Raw genomic sequence first — 17,801 nt, forward strand, 5'->3', positions numbered from 1 at the left:
CCTCAATTTAAGAGCTCTTGGATTAAGGACAGCCAATACTACTAATTCTTTATTAAAAACAAACTAATAATAACCATCAATGAGTTTCAAATAAAAGAGAGGATTCTGCTAAGCATTTAATGGGTATTATTTCTAGTCCTCACAACAACTTTGTGATATACATTATAATTTGGATTTAACAAATAAGACTGGGGCTCAGAGAGATTAAATTATTTGACTAAGGCCATGAAGACATTAAGTAGTGGAATTAGAATTCAAATTTGGTTCTGACATATAGTCCAGTATTTTTCCATTTTCCCATGTTGCTGATGTTTGATCTTTAGATTTTTTTTTTCAAAACTTCCATTTCACACCTTAAGAACCAGACTTTGAGGAATGAAGTAACTTGCCCAAGTTCACATGAAAACAAAACAAACTCAAATCTAAATCAAATTAACTGCCCTTGTTTTTTAAAATTATGTTACCACTGCAACACAATAGTAATCACTGCTAATACAATGTATGCCATATTTTAATTTTTTCTATTAGTTTTAATTGTATGAGGTTAAAGATATTTTATAATATTGTCATTTTTCTGAATTTGAGATAATTTTGAAGTTACAGATTTTCTTCCTTTTCATATGGGAAACTGCAGAACTGTAAACATGTCAGTGGGGAAGATTCAGAGCCATTAGTCATTAGCCACTTTGGCACAACTGTGGTCAAATATCCATCCAGGAACAAAATGGGAATGCTCTCAAAAGATCAGTTGCCAAAGCACTTCAAGAAGTTGCCACTTAATAACAAGGTCAGCCTTCTTGGTCTACTATTCCATTTTTCCTTTTTCTTTCCTCCTTCCCTCTTGCTCTTTCTTTCTCTCTTTCCCCCTCCCCCTCTTTTTATAGGAAACTAATATTCACTGAAGATCTTGTATATGCAAGAGACTGTTCTAAGCACTTTCAAAGACATTATGTTTATCCTTACAATTAATCTCAGGAGTACGATTTTCATTTTCCAAAACTTAGACAACTTGTTCAGAGTGATAAGGCCCAACTTTAAAGCCACATCTCTTTAATCCGCAATATACTTCTCTCTGGTGAGATGCAGTCATGTCTCACATAAACAGGCTGCTATCTTTTCAACAACTGGGATGTACAGACTTAATTGACACCCTGATTCAAAAAAACTATAAAAATACTTAGGAGATTTGAACACTAGCTTTATATTTGATGATTTTAAGTGATTTTTTTTTTTTTTTTGCTGTGTTAATTGTATTGTGGATATATGTAAACTATTACACACAAGATGATATGTCTAAGATATGTCTTAATTCTTTCAAATCAACCCATTAGAGAGAGGAAGGATGGGGACAGAAATGAAACAAAGTGGCCTTAATACTGATTAACATTGGGTGATAGGTACATGGGGGCTTATTATATTATTCTCTCCAAATATGTACGCTTTCCCTAATAAAAAATTTAAAAAATAAAAAGATGTATGTAGGTTGGTTGTAGTTTGGTAGAACAAGAGGATTTTGGGTTTGAACAACACATTTATCACTTAATATCTATGTGACCTTGGGCAAATTACTTTCATCTCAGAGACACAATTTCTCAGTCATAAAATGAAGCTTACCTTGCAGACACTTACCTTGCAAAGCTGTAAGTAATGAAGTAACGTGTGTAAGTATCCAACACAGAGCACTGTACATGCTAAGTTTTTTTTGCTTGTTTTTTGTTGTTTTTTTTGAGACGGAGTCTCACCCTGTTGCCCAGGCTGGAGTGCAGTGGTGCAATCTCGGCTCACTGCAAGCTCCGCCTCCCGTGTTCCCCTCATTCTCTTGCCTCAGCCTCCTGAGTAACTGAGACTACAGGCACCCGCCACCATGCCTGGGCTAATTTTTTGTGGTTTTTAGGAGAGACAGGGTTTCACCATGTTAGCCAGGATGGTCTCGATCTCCTGACCTCGTGATCCGCCTGCCTCGGCTTCTCAAAGTGCTGGGATTACAAGGGTGAACCACCGAGCCTGGCCTTTTTTTTTTTTTTTTCATAAAATTGCTAGCTATTATTATAAGGCATACATGATCTGTGCTTTCATTTACTTGCTCTTGAGACCTAGCATAGAGATAACTTTCAATATTCAGATTAATTCAATTTTGGCTAACAGCCAAAGACAAGTGATATAGGTAAGCCCTTTATGTACATGGTCTTCTACTGAGCACCTCTTTGGAAGAATGTCAGCTTTCCCAGTTTCTCCTATGCCACTGGTGACTTGGATCTAGATCAGTTTCCTCTGTCTTCTTCCAGTTCATATGGATTTCTTCTAATACCCATACCAGCAATTCTGGCCAAGGCCTCTTGTTTTAAGAATGAATCATATACCATTTTATATTATTCCTTGTATAGCCACTTTATCAAAGTATTGGCTATATTATTCTCTCATCACTGCTACAAATATGCTCTATCATGCCTCCCTTCCCCATCCCAAGATGATATCTTGGACTGATTTATATTTTTTCAGTCACTTTTAGTTATCAGAGAAATTGTTGTTTCTAGATATTAAAAAAGTTTAGTCTAATTTAAATATAAATTTCCACTCTACCAATTCAGTCTTTCCTTAACTAGGATTTCAATCTAGCAGTGGGGAGAGGGGGTAATCTGTTCTTTTGTCCTGCTTGCTTCCCTCTTCTATTATTTGCTCTGCTGCTTCTAGGGAGGGGGCAGAGAAGGGGACTATATAGGAAATGGACAAGGTCTTACTTGACTGGTGCCTGTGTAACCTGGCACTCTGTGAGTCTGATGCCCAAATGCTTTGCCATTACCCTGGGGTGTTTGAGGACTCTTTAACAACTCCTGACTGGGAAGTTCCAAACTTCACAATTTATTGATGGGTCAATGCACAATTGACTTACTGCTCCACCTATTCTGCCTGCCTCAATGATACTGTTCTCTAAAGGGGACTTAGACATGTATCAGACATGATTTCTTCCCTCAAGAAATTTCCAGTTTTATGTGAGAGCTGGCATGTATACAGCGATTATGTGTTTAGATGTGCTAAGAGGACTGAGAAGTAACTTTTGGTTGCATTCCCTTAGAATGACTGGGTTAGGATATCTAAGGAAGGTTCAGATTTTTATCATCAGAGCAGCTCCTGCAAAGTGATTTCCATAGTCCTTGAAGAAAACTCATCTCTGTTCATGAGTTCAAGAGCTTATCCAAGACAGAGTACCTGTGTTTGCATGCACATGTGGGTCTCTTTTGTTTCTCCTGTTGGTCTTACTGTCTACATTGTTTGGATCTGTATATGCATGCTGATTCCTGGAAGGGAAGTCCCAGTTACCCTCATAGGCTTTTCTTAACCCCGGTAGGATGAAAATCTTATTTCCAAAGCTTCCCTGCTAGAACAAACACATAAGCTTGACTGTGGTTGCTTTTGTTTCCACAAGGGTCTCTTTAGAAGCCAAGACATGCTCACACCACTGAGAAATGGCTGTGGGCTCAAGTTCTACAACCACAGCATGAGAAATCCAGAGGCAAATTTAAAAGATACAGATGTGTCTCAATTTAGGCTTTTCCTTCTAGATTATTTTACTTCAAAATCATTTTTTCAATTTAACTGTGAAGACCTAGTTATCATAGATCTATCATTGTATCCCAGGACCTACAGTAGGGGCGGGGAGAAGACAGGGGACTTATTTTAGCAGATATAACCATAATATAATAATTTGCAGAAGATCAATACTTTGATTATAAATCACCTTTTTTAAATCTCAAATTTTAAAGTTGAATGATATAAACAATAAATTCTTTATTGTCACATACTATTATGCAATCTGTGGAGTATGTTCACAATAACTCATAACTAGAAAGGGCAGGTGATATCATACTTATTCTCACATGAGGAAACTAAAACTCAGAGAAGTTAAGTAAGTCTTCCATGGCCACACACTATGATGCCTAAAGCACAGGTGTGATGCCTAAAACACACATCTAATGACTACTAAATTTGTGTACTTTCTATTACATAGTTCAGCTTTTGTCTTTCTAAACCAGTTTTTCCAACTGAGTTCTTCAGAATGACAATGAAATGTTGATAAGTATATTTTCACGTAAGTTTCCTGTACAAACAGGTGTGGAAATATACAATTAATCAAAGCTAAACAGATTCAGTGGTCTTTACCACAGGACCACTCAGACTTATTATTAACATGAAAATGAGCACTGGGAATATCTAAGAGTGGGATGTAGTAAGCATTTTCCCCCAAAGAAGCGTTTCAAAAAACTCTTTTGTTTCTATAAAGGTATATTTCCAAAACCCTGATAGGTATTCTTACCACTGAATTTTAACTATCCTCCCTTTCAACCATGCACTTGATCTAGAATGAGGAAATTTCAATAGGGCTTCCTTTTTAATGCTGTCTTGTAAGTAATGATTTGTTATAAAGCTATTACTCTTAAATATTTTGCTTAAAACTGCACAAAACAATCTATTACAGTACATTGAACACATTGTGTATATATCATGTATGTATGTATGTATCCATCTATCTGGATGTATGTGCATCTCTACCTCACCCCTACTTTGAGCACCATTCTCTGCACTTGGTCAATCTGCATTAGTGCACACTTCTACAAACACTCAGGAAATGAAGGTTCTGATAGGCTAAACCTGATCTGAACATGTTCTGCAACCTGTGTTGTGTGTATGGCCCCCCTTTTCCGTCATTTATTTGGTGTTATTTGAGAAGCATTTGTGTGATAAACAAAAGATACGCAAGTGATATCGCCAGATCCTGCATAAGAGTTGAGGTATAGGCATCTCCTGGAGTGTTTAACAGGTGCTCAGGGCACCTTGGGGGAAAAGGTAAAGGAAAAGAGAGGATAAAAATCAGAAGATAATTAAGCACTGTCAGATGTCCTCTGACATTATTTATGAAGAGCACCGCAGAATCACTGGAGCTGGGAGGACTGTTCATCAACTGAACGTTAGTCACTAGAGGCTCTGAAAACTTTAGCAGAAAACATGTCTTAAACAAATTAAAGAGGTTTTCTAAACAGATGCAGGAACGCAGGCCTAAGGTAGGGCATTGATTCAGTTAACACACCCTTTCTAGGACTGCACTCACCATTGCTACCTGGGATAAGTGTATGTTAGCTATTATTTAACTATGAGCCAATTAGGACAAACATACTTGGAAAAAAATGCAGCAGGACATCTAGAACACTAACCTAGGAGAAACGGTGAAATGTAGACTAAGAAGGTGGTCAGAAAAGATAAGATGTAGGCAGGAGAAAAGATTGGAGTGTGCAGGGGGAGAAGGAATTATTTATGTTCCAAGTTCTTTCAGGTATTATATACACATTACTATATTAGGCCTTCAACATTCATGTAAGATAACTGCATTATCCCTATTTTCACCAGTGAGAAAATAAACTCAAAAGATTAATTAGAACAATAACCCTACTCAATTCTGTGAATCATCCAGGAGTTGTCCTATTATACAAATAAATCTCAGAATTCAGGTGCAAGTTTTGTAGACTTCAAAAAGAGAAAAAGATGCCCTTTTTTATCTACAGATTAGAAATATACCTGAAATTTCCTAGGAAATTGGGCAGGAAATAGAGGAAGAAGGAGGGAAATCCTGAAGGAAATTGAAAAGGTTCTTTGAAGAGTTAAGAACAGTAAGGCCATTTTGGATTTGATGTGTGTGGGGATGGGGGGTGGGGGAAATGTGCAGAGGAGCTAGAAACATTTTTTTTGGTTCAGTAGGAAAGAGCAGTTGGAAGGTATCTTTTCTTTATTGTAAAAGCCTGGGAGAAAAGAATGAAAGAGTAGCTCATAGAAGACTCTTCCCACAGATACACATTGAATGTTTAGTCATGAAATGGGTTGGAAAAATAGAGGAGGTGTGGGGAGAGTATCAGACAGAAATCCTGTTTTGGGAAAGTATTAAAAGATAGAAGTATCACAGTATAATATTTAACCAAAAAATCAGGGCTCCTGAAATGTTTTTTATTGAAGTTCAGTGATCAACTGTGGGTGCAGGTTGGGGGAGAAGGGAAACATGTTATTTAGCTACACTGAACAGTAATTCATAGATAATCTTAAAATATATCCAATAAGGAAATAAACTTAAAAATTTCCTTTCAGTTCCATATTCAGGTCACAATTATATGCTGGCATTATATAGTAGGGTGATGATGATAAAGGAAAGGCATAATGGAAAGGGGATGCATTTAAAGAAGGAATAAGGGAAACAAAATTTGAAGTCTTAGTGGAGGCATTTATTTCATTCTGAAATAATTCTGTGCATTCATACCACCTTTTCATTTCACTTGACTTAAAATTGCATTTATCTGTCTTCTCCATTAGGCATAAATTCTTGAAGGCTGGGATTGTATCTTACTTAATTTTGTTCTACAGTGACTACACAGAGCTTGGCACACTTACTCAATAAATCTAAGTTTTATAAGGTAGGGTAAGCACTGTAAACTGTTCACTATTTGATTCCTTATTTAGAAGTTCTGCAATGAATGGAGATTGCTTCAACTCAGTGACCAAAGTGTCTTATGAGCTATTGATTTCTGATTAAAGTGATGCTAATGATAAGGATAAATATTATTTATTATACATTTTCAATAGTAAGCCATTATATTCTTTACATATATAATCTTCTATTTTCTGTTCAAGAATCCTGTGAATTACTATTAGAAACTGAGGCTGAGAGTTTAAACAATTTATTCAAGGTCAGAGAACTAATAAACTATGGCCCTGGGAATTTTTGTGTAAGTATTAATATACCCAGCTTGAGAACTTTGTACTTCCTCTCATAATTTTCTCTGAGCCAACTGAAATCACGGTTAGAAGTTTTCCCATTCACAAACTAAAAATAAGGAAAGACTAACAGTTTAGTGGTTTTCATCTCACTCTGAAGAATCAATACCTTTATAATCATTTAAAAGAATAACAATTTTATACACAGGATTTAAGTTTACTTCACAATTTCCTTTCATTTTTCATATGAACAAGAAAGCAAAAAACATCAAGCACTTTATATAAAGTTAAAAAAACTCTTGAACTTCTGGAATTAACAAAATTGATAGTCTTCCATTAACTCATAACATCAAATGCCAAGAATTTCAGCAAACAGAACTTGCTAATTGAAAGTGAGCCTTGTGCAGCACTACTTGATACATTAAAAGCAAAATATTATATTAATAAGATTTCAACTTTATTAATAATGCTTAATGGGTCTCCAACGGGACATTTTACTCAAAATTTAAAATTGGAATTCAAGAAATCAGAAACACACTAATCACAAATTACTAAAACCAATGCAAAATATAAAACACTAGTCTCCTGTAGCACCAGGGTTTACAATTTCAAGAATTATTGAATTGCAAAAAGATCCTAAAATATAAGGTAACAGAAATATTAGGATCTGTTGATTTACATTAGAAAAAATTCACCCAGGTTTCAAAGTACATTTAACATGTTAATGATTTGCCAAAAAAAAAACCCAAAAACTATTTACACAAAGCTCCTCAAAAGTTCATAGTCTTTCAGAGCCTAAGAAATAATGAACAAGATCCAAAAAAATGAGGAAAAAATGTACTTAAAAAGTGAGAGATTTCTATTCTCAGAAAAGTACTATATAGGCAACAATGAATAGGATTCTCTCTATGGATTGATGATAATTGCAGATAAATTTAACTGATTTGTTAACACTTTGCCTTTTATGAGCAATGCCTCATAAAAATAAAATCTATTTTAAGTAAAAGAGATCTACTTTCTACAAAAAGTTCAGTAATTATTGTATTAGGTACATTGAGCTTGAAGACCACTTAGTGAATGAGAGTATTCCAAGTCTTAATTGTAATTTAGAACAAAAGGAAATAGAATGCTCACCTGGAAATAATCCAACAAATCCTGGGAATTACCATGCATTAAAAAAAAGGATAAACAATTGATGGTTACACAGCAGGTCATCTGTGTTAGGACTGCAGTAAATAAAGTAAAGAGGTGGAGAAATCCAGAGAAAATCACCCGATCTGCATGCTTTAAGTTAGCTGATAGGGGTATAGAACAGCTCTTGAATGTATTCACAGGCACCTTATTATTAAAGTGTCAAACCTCTTTGAAGATTCCTCAGTAATTTACTATTCCATTTCTGTTTCATTCATTAAATAGTTTCTAAAGCATCTCCAAGACCCTTTCATTAGTAAAAGTTCTCAATGATTTAAGCTGGGAGCAACACAAACTATTTTGATTCATTTAAGAGAGCATAAGTTATCTTTAGAAACAAACTGTAAATGAGAAATGCATTGCTGTGGTCCCCTCACAGTGTGAACATGTTAAAATAATTCCATAGTTCAAGGGAGCATGATCTAAGTAGAGCACATAGCTACCACAGTCTAGATTTATATTCACTCTTTTACTTATCAATATTCTTATTCTTGTAAATAGGTAAAAATACTTTATCTTTTTTCTTATTAAGAGACAAAAAGAAGGATACACATGTGAATCGATTTAAAAGCATTCTTAGAGGTGTTAATATAATGCTTTAATATCTTTACAAAAACTAAATCATAAAATAATTTTTTTGAGATAGTGTCTCACTTTGTCACCCAGGTATAAAATAATTTTTAATATAGTTTTTTCTCATTATTAATGAAGATATTTAAAGAAATGTTAATTGTGCACACGGTTTTAGTAGAAATTTAATTTTTTGATATAATTAACAAGGTACATGCAACTGATTCTTATTAGAACAAATATTTAATTGACAAATATTGAGTTTCCACTATAAAAGACATTGTACAGATATTGTGGAAATATTTTAAAAGGTCATTAAAATCATTGCTCTTCTAGGCAGTGAATTCATATTGTAGGGGCATCTTTAAGACAAAAAGCTTCCTGAAGATACTATTTTTAAAAATAGATTGGAGGGATGGATTAGGTGACTTATATGGATCTTGTCCAGCTCACATATTCTATTAATCATACGAATTAACCATTGGGACAGCAAAAATATCAATCATTCTTTAACATATCTCTGTACCATTTGATACTTTAGGAAAATTAATATGTTTATATTGGCTATACATAATGAAGATGGACATTGTCAATTTCAACCTTAGATTAATTAAATGTAATCATTTCTGTGAAGAGAGCCTTCCTATTTTCCTAAATAATCACTAATTTTAGGAGCATAGAAATCACTCAAAACAAAGAAAAAGACCTTGAGAACAGTGAAAATATATTGCTATTGTCAATTAGGAAACCACATGTTTTATACTGATGCTGAACTGTTATTCTGTGAAACTCTCTAGGGAGCTTCTCCACAATGTTTGGAATTCATAACTACATGCAACCCAAATAGAAAATCTATAGCTTGCCCAGGATGATATTCCTGATGCTGTAATCCTATCACATGTGACTCACATGTAATGGGGAGGTGATTCACAGTGTAGTAAATCAAAGCAGGGCACTTAGCAACTACAAATCTCCACATCTCTGGGAAGGCTATCTGGTGTTCAGAATACCCTGGAATGGGTATTCTGCAAGGGTATATGAATGGGTATATCAGCAAAATCAGGTAACATCTAACTAACCCAAGAGCATTTGTCAGAAACAGACTCTATCCAAGACAGAGCTCATCCCAATTCAGTAAAGATTTACCGACAGAGGAGGGGTTAAATTAAATTGTTCATTGGTAAAGGTGCTGAGAAACTCACCACCTTGCTTCTTAAAAGCTTCAACAACTTCCAAGAGTAGTTACCTAATCTTTGAAATGAGAAAGAAACTCCAACTGGGCCTTCCTCTGGTTTTGCATTCCAGTCATCAAGCTCCTCCTTTCCTAATGCCTCAGCTTTTTTCAGGTAAGAATCCTTAGTATTTCCGCATTTGTGGTAGTTGTGAATATCTTTCTGAGTGCCTGGGAGATTATATTTTTGGAGAAGAAAACAGGAAAGCCTAGACTATCTTTAGGAGGCATAGAATGTTATTGTATAGGCACTCAGGGAATTTTTATGGAAGAAAGGGAGAAAAGGAGGAAATGGAGAAAGCAAAAAAGGAAAAAAAGGAGAAAAAACAGGAGGAAGGTTGGAAGTCCAGTTAGGCAGGTCATCTTGTCTGCTTTGCAGTCCTCATCCAGCAAGATGAGAGCAGAAACTGCGCAAGAATAAAACAAAAGATCTGCCTGAGGAAAAGCTATGCAAATACTTCAAAAGCTTTAAAGGATGAAAACGTTGCGCTACTCTCCTCTACAGCACAACTTCAGGTTAAACCAGTCAAGCCTTCTTCCCTCGGTCTTTCTGTCCCTTCCCTTTCCCTTCTCTGCAGGTGGATTTATCTGGAGGATTTCCAGGAAGGCTGGAGACAGGCATCTCTAATTTGGGTTCTGCCTCCTAGGAGCCAGAGGAGAGTTGGTAAAGTCCACTCTGGGTTTTTCCTGCAGTTTCCTCACTCCACGAAGTCCTAATCTCTGCAGCTGCAGTGGTTTTGGAGGAGGATAGATGGGGAGAAAAGTGGCAATGTAACTGCAGTGTCTTTGAAGGCTGGATTCCCTGAAGAATTTTGGGGAACAGAGCAGGGGAAGGATGGAAATGGGCCCCGGGCAGTTCTCAAACAGGAACTGCATATTCTGATACGCTAGTGCTTCCCCCAAACGCCAAGGATTCGAAAGAAATTGACTGAGATGCAGAGGAAGCCAGAAAAGCCAGACTAAACATCTAATGAGGTGGGGATAGTAGAGGTGAGGGGACAATAAAAAAGAGAGAGAAAGAGACCTTACAAAGACAAAGAGAGGCAAGGAAGAGAAATGAAGTGGTATAAAAAGGGACCCCTAGAGACAATCTCAGAAGATGTGCTGGAGAGCAGACAGTTATTTATTTGAAGTCTGCAGCAATGTCCCTGAAGACTGCTGAAAATGAAGGAGAGAAGGAAACATTTACACTCAACATTACTTTTTAATTGTTTATTCCATAGACTAGAACTTAACTGACTTTTCTCTAGATCCGTGGTTCTGGGCCTCAGTTTCCTCGTCTACAAAGTAAGGAGTTTGGACTAGATACCTTACAGGGTCTCTACCTAACTTGATCCTCTCTGTCAACCTATGAGCCAGGAACTCCAAGACCAAGGATTTATTAGTTGTGATACCCAATTCCCCCCTTTTTCTTCTACCATCCCTCTTTATCAATGCAGTGCCAACACCTGCACCATTCATTGAACTGATGCCAATGCTCAGTGATGGCAAGGAGTATGGCTCAACTGTGACAAATGATTAGTGCTTCTGCCCTGGAGTAAGGAAAGAAGGAATAGACAAGGCAGTATGATTTATACTTTGGATTTCCAATGAGAGGTTCTTCTCAAATTTTCAATTACAAATTTCATGCATTTAAATAAATTATAAATTCCTTTGAGGGGTTCCAAATGGTTGGACTGATCAAAGGCCAAAGAGCCCTATTTGATGGCCCCCATACCTGATTTGAGGGAAAATTTATTTCATTTCATCCCCAAAATTGGATTTGCTTATTTCGTGGAAATCCAGCACACACTAGTCATGCTTTTTTCTCATCTTTCTGCCTCATGCCCATTCTGCCAACCTGCTTCAGTGCAGCATTTTCTGGGGTTATTAAACACCCAAGGCTTAACGAGAGTACATTCATGAGTAAGTTCTTCAATGATGCAGGATCACCCCCTACTCCCCACCCCCCCACACACAAACACACGTAGGCAGTTTAAATGATAGTGGGGGTAAAATGTGTTTTCACAAGAGTTTCATTTTAAATTTGCCTCAACCTGAAATTCCTTTAGAAATTAAAATAGACATTAATATGTAGAAATAAAACTCCCCAGCTTCTCTTGCCTTCAAGTGGAAAGTGATACACAAATAGTATGTACTTAGTGTTTTCCACACCCACCAACAATTCTATTTTATTTTAGTTTCCAAAATATGGACAGGAGGGCAACTCTAGAAAAATGGATTCCCACTCTGGCATCTCACAGGGCACTGATCAGGCAATGCTAAGCACTCATCATTTCCACCACGCAGGGAGCATCGACCTCTCCTCGCTCCTTCCCCATACACATTCTCGTACCCCTGAGGGTATTCAGCATTCTGATTTCCACTCAGGGTTTGACCTTGCAAAGACTCTTCCTTCTTTCAGTTTCTGGGCAAGGAACAACCCATTTTAACTCAAAACACAAAACGACCTTTTATCCTTTAAAGAAATACTACCGAATGTAACACACCTTGATTTACATTTTTTAACCCCAGATTCCAGATGGCGAACACGGAATGCAAAGGCAGGTAACTAGTTTGGGTCTGACAGTCCCCATTCAGCGACCGAGTCTGTGACTCCGTTCAAAATCGACAGTGCAGTAGAGCATCTTTCCCTTTTCTGCCCATTCACCATTGTGACGAAAAATCAAAAAGGAAAAAATTATCTACTCATTTCTGAATACTGAGAGAAATGTGCTCATTTAGCTCCTGACTCCGTGGATCTTAAACACTAATATCCCGCTCAGAGATCAACCATGATTTCCATACCAATCTCATCCACTCAGTTTTACTTAGCAAACACCTTTGCTGCCCTTCCACAGTGAGAAAAATGGTGCACCAATCCCACGGATGACAGGTTACTACTCGACTGCACCCGCTCAATAGTTTTATCAGCAACCGGAAAACTTCACAATCGGTCAATTAGCTACTTAAATGTGTCTAAGACAAACTAAGAAAGCATCTCAGTTTCACCTGTCTTAAATCTAGTCTAAGACAATCCCCCAAACACGCCGCATATAAACACTCCCCCTTCCCCCACCCACAATATTCCAAAAGATCCCCCATGAACTAAAAGCACATTCAGATCGCCAGCATTAAGCAAGGCAATTGTCACCATGCATTTAGACGCATCTATGCAAAGCAAAGTATGTGACAATAGCCAAAGCATCTCTCTGACAGTTGGTTGCATTACACATGCAGAAATGCAACGAAGATTGTATTTTCCACTTACAGTTATAGCGCTGCGCACGGTCACTTAACGAAAATGATAAAACTCAACAGTTCTTTTTAAAAATATATATTTAATTCGGGTAAACGCTTAAGCGTGTGTGGTTCTCTCTCGCTCTCTTTTTCTCCGGAGCTCTGGGCTGCTTAAATCCCTCTTGGATCGCGCCTAGCAAGCCCAGCCGCTGCCGCAACACGCTCGGGTAAATCTCTGCTGCAGATTGGGAATCCCATAGAAAATCTAGGGTCCCTGGAGCTGGATGCGCAGGCGCGAGAGCCTCCTTCTCTCCAGGCACCCCCTCCCCTTTCCTCTCTTCCCTCCTCCCTCAGCTCCGCAGCCCCAGCTAAGAGAACTCGGGAGCCTGTGACCAAAAGCAGCCTGGCGATGGCGCATGCTCAGTCGGAGGGGCTCGGAGTTTCCGCGGGTGGATTCCACGTCTCCAGATTTTAGCAGAAACTCAAAAGGAAAGTAAATAGGAAAAGGGAGTCCGACTATCCAAGCAACCCGCACCTGGACGGGCGCGAGGGAGTGCGGGTTGGGCTCGCCACGCCCCGCGGTTACCGAACCTGGTGGCTGAAGGCCGAGGGCAATGATGGAACACGTGGAGCCGCTTTTCCCGCTGCTCTCTGTCCTAGCCGGCTCCCGGCCCACCCTTTGTCGGACTGTAAGGTGAAGGAGAAAACTGCAGAAATCTCCGAAGGAAGACTTCCCAGCAAGCTGTGAGCTCGTCTACCTGGCTTACTGAAGGAACGGTTATGGTGGTCATTTTGTCATGGGCCATTTCATCCGAGGGTCTTCTGCAGAAGCTTTGGGAGCCGGGTCCTCCAGCACCCAGTGCCCCGGACAGTCTCAGTCCAGAACGGCGTTGGAAAAATGTGTGTTAAAAGGAGATGGGATCCGAGGCTTCTTGCCCTGTGTACCCTGAGGCAAGCGCATTCTGTATGCACTTAAGTGTTTTTAAAATATGCTTTGCATCTGGGGTGGGAGGGGGTGGGTGAAAGGGCGGGAATGAACCATTTTGCGAATCCACGTTTAAGGGCTCTGATTAGGCCATGGTATAAAGCCCCGTTTGTGTCCTTGAACAACTAACAGGTTTGCCAGCCCTCCCCCGGCTCCCCATTGGCCTGCCCCAAAGCCTAGAAGGCTTGGCAAGAAGTAGTGCCCAATAAATGTTTGGTCGGTCGCTTCCATACCAGAAAAGCAAGGAGAATTCCCAGATGTTCCCAACCAGACCAGTTTCCTCAAGTATGTATGTTGAACCTGCACTCATTCAACAATTATTCACTGAAGACTTTACAAAACTATTAGAAACTCTTTCATGCTTTGGGAATAAGTGCGGTTAACAAAATCCCCCTCCTGCGCTTTACATTCAGGTGGGAGTTTTATTTTCAAGGGAGGGAAGTTCTGGGGGCGCGATGAAGATCGCCGTTCTCCTTAAAGCAGAGCGCTGTACAATTTGCACAGCGTCTTCACACACCTTATCACGTTCAGGAAAACTATAGAGTTGACCTACCCTTCGGTGCTGGGGGACACCAAGAGCGTCTCCCGTGGCAAATGAGCTCTAAATTGACAAATCTCCAGCTGCTCCTGGTTCCAAGTCGAGGAGTCCAGCTTTGAACAAACTTGAGACTACTTAAGTGGGCACCAGGAGAAACTCCGCCAGACAGGTCTGTGGCTATCGACAAGCTAAGTGAGGGCTTCAGGCAGTGACGCCTAAGCCTCATTCACTGCCAACCTGGCCAGCCCAGAACCCAGGAACTGGTTTCCCGGGTAGGACGCCTAGGGAAGGTTGCGCAGAGCGGGGACGCGCTCTCGGGACTCCCGGGACACCGCCCGCGGCTGTCCCCTCACTGCAGGTCTCTTCCGCCGGTGCTGGTGACCGCGGAAACCCGGAGCGCGGAGTCGCGCGGACCAGGGCGCGCGGCCCCGGCGCGCTGCGGCAGCCGAGCACGTTTAGAATCTGGCGGGCTTCAGCCCTTGGCTCTGGAGCCGCAGTGCGCACGGCGCTGCGAGACTCCTGGGCGCGCCGGGCTGCTCCTGTTTCCTGGGACCAGCGGGGGGAGTCCGTTCTGAATAAGTCACTTTTTCTTTTTAGCTAGAAAAACGACCTTCAAGGCTTTCAAAATCTCGTCTTTGGTCGATTTCCCCTACTACAGCATTACACTGGGTTCTCTGGTTTCTCTCTCGAGAACAGCCTCCGCACTGTAATCTGTCCTCATCAACCCCAAGGGTCATGATGCCATTTCTCCGCTTCAACGACATGTACTATTTATTGCACCCTGGAGGTCTCTTTCGTGGCGGCGTTCGATTTTAGAAAACTTACTTGCAACTTGTGTTTAGGAAAAAATGTTGATACTTTAAACCATGCACTGTTGTAGGGTACGACTGACATCGATGCTTGCGCTTTTGTAAAGCAGCTTTGTCTAAGTGGGCGGGCAGATTTTTTAAAGTTCCATTTGCACTGCAGCGCTGTTTGCGTCCTAAATGCGATATTGTAATGTTTAATATCCAGCTATTATGTAGCCTTTTCTTTTTCAGCTTCTAATATTTTGTTTTGGTTTGATTTTTTTGGCATGCCTTTTAGCCGAGTTGTATATACGACGTCACAGTAAGAAAGCCAATTCTAAGACTCCTAAGGAATATTATCGTTTAAATTACAGAAGGCAAATCCCCTCTTTAGGATGGGAGAATGTACTTGAAGGGAGGGATGTGGGAGGGTCCCTAAGAAGTGAGGGAGCCCGCTGTTCCTCCTTCAGGCATTTGCGGATGGCACTGGTGATCACAAAAAAAAGGAGATTGCGCTGCCGGGCGGTCCTGTGGTAGAGGGACTGGAACACTGCCCCATGTTGAGTGAAGAATGCCATCAGCTTTACCAGTTGTCCCGTTACCTAAGGCCACGTCCCCAACTCTACAACTTTCACACACTGGATTTTTTTTGGGGGGGGGGTAAGAGGGTAGAGAGGAGGAAGAGGAAGGTGCTGTAGTTAGGGGCTTGTTTCTTCCTGTGTATCTGGTGGAATCCTAAATTAGCCAGAAATAACTGAAGAGCTATTTTTCTTCCTTCAGTTGCAAATTATGTTCTTTATAGAAATTTCTAGCCTTACTTCCACCTTATTTCTTCCCAGATTCAAACAAACAAACGAACAAACAAAACCAACAATAACTTTTCAGGTGTACAACACTCCATATAGTATTCCCACTAGCTTTGTGACGTGGACGAATTGAAAATGGAGAATGATAGTAAAAGTGTGAAATGCTAATAGTGTAACAGGTCTAAGCTCGTAGTCCTGGGAACTCATGGTAATATTATTTATTAGAAATATTTGTGTGTAAAATATATGAGCCAAGAAAGGTGGAACTTAAGGCATGGGGATTTTTTTTTTTATTGGAAGAAAAATTGAAACTCATTATCAGAAAATGAAAAGAGACAGGAACTGAAGAATAGATTTATACTTGTTTATTCTTAAAGAATAATGATAGTAATTTACTTCTATGGATAGCATATCTTTATTTCAAAAGCAAAGGGTATTAATCATTACAGAAAAGATGTGTTATGTAAGATAATTATGTTACTTGAGTTTTTTTGTTTTTTGTTTTTGTTTTTTTGAGAGAGAGAGAGAGAGGCAGGGATCTTGCTCTGTTGCTCAGGCTGGAGTGCAGTGGCAGTATCATAGCTTATTGTAGCCTCAAACTCCTGGGCTCAAGTGATCCTCCCGCCTCAGCTTCCCAAGTAGCTGGTACTACAGACACACACCACCACGCTTGGCTAATTTTATTACATTTTTGTAGAAACGGGCGTCTTGCCATGTTGTCCAGGCTGGTCTGAAACTCCTGGTCTTAAGCAGTCCTCCTGCTTTGGCCTCCCAAAGTGCTGAGATTATAGGCATGAGCCATCTTTTCCATTCCTATTCTGACTTTTTAAATCTTTTTTCTTTTTGAAAGATGTAGATAGACCAACAAAATAAAATAACTTCCCTAAAGTCAAATAAGAAGTATCTCTTAGAATACAGCCCTACAGCACTTTTTTCTGACACATAGAATATTTCATTGTATGTGTCTGTGCCCCTTCTACATGTTTTTCTAAAATACTGAAAAAAATGCAAGACCATGATGCAGCGATTCCCATGCAGTTAATGGGCAAGTTTTAGGCATCCTTCTGCAGAGAAGGGAATAAAAATTCTCATTTTAATGAACTTGACTGATCATGTCTCCCAGTCCTCCTCTGATTTCACTCTGTAATCCATGACTGGATCTAAATTCAGTCTGAAAGATCACTTTGTGTCTGTAGACACTAATTTCCTTAAAATTTGAACAATCCACAATAAAAATTGCATAAGGCCCTGCCAGATGAATCACCACGAAAGATTTAAGTTTCCTAGAAGTTTCTTGGGGCCACAGAAATAGTCATAGCAAATACAGGTGGTGTGCAGTCTCAAGAATAGAAAATATTTTATTCCATTTTCTCTTCTACTATTTGGCCTGACATATAGATTCATAGCAGTGCTCTGAAGCTGGAAATTTCTACCATTACCGTTAGTGGCAACACTCCATAAATGATGATAACAGAATTGGACTGTGCATGAGACCTGTTTCTTTCATTAATGACTTTTTAGGTGTCTTTATTGCTAGGCTATACTCTTTTTCAGTTGTGTGAATAGCCATTGCAGATAATATCATGGATCCATTTTGGGGGACCTCGGTAGTTGAAAACCATTGGGTAGGCCGGGCGCGGTGGCTCAAGCCTGTAATCCCAGCACTTTGGGAGGCCGAGACGGGCGGATCACGAGGTCAGGAGATCGAGACCATCCTGGC

At 39.5% G+C, this 17,801-nt stretch overlaps 1 protein-coding gene across 1 annotated transcript in view; it reads right to left on the reverse strand.

Annotated features, from left to right (window-relative positions):
• Positions 1-13,415, reverse strand: part of VSNL1 (visinin-like 1) — a 110,280-nt gene extending 96,865 nt beyond the window's left edge. Inside the window, exon 1 of the mRNA XM_011951324.1 lies at positions 12,996-13,415. The gene's annotated coding sequence lies outside the window, so the exon portion shown is untranslated. The remainder of the gene's footprint in view (positions 1-12,995) is intronic.
• Between the last annotated feature and the right edge of the window lie 4,386 nt (positions 13,416-17,801).

This window comes from Colobus angolensis, unplaced genomic scaffold (genome assembly GCF_000951035.1).
Source record: "Colobus angolensis palliatus isolate OR3802 unplaced genomic scaffold, Cang.pa_1.0 Scaffold109, whole genome shotgun sequence".
NCBI lineage: Eukaryota > Metazoa > Chordata > Mammalia > Primates > Cercopithecidae > Colobus > Colobus angolensis.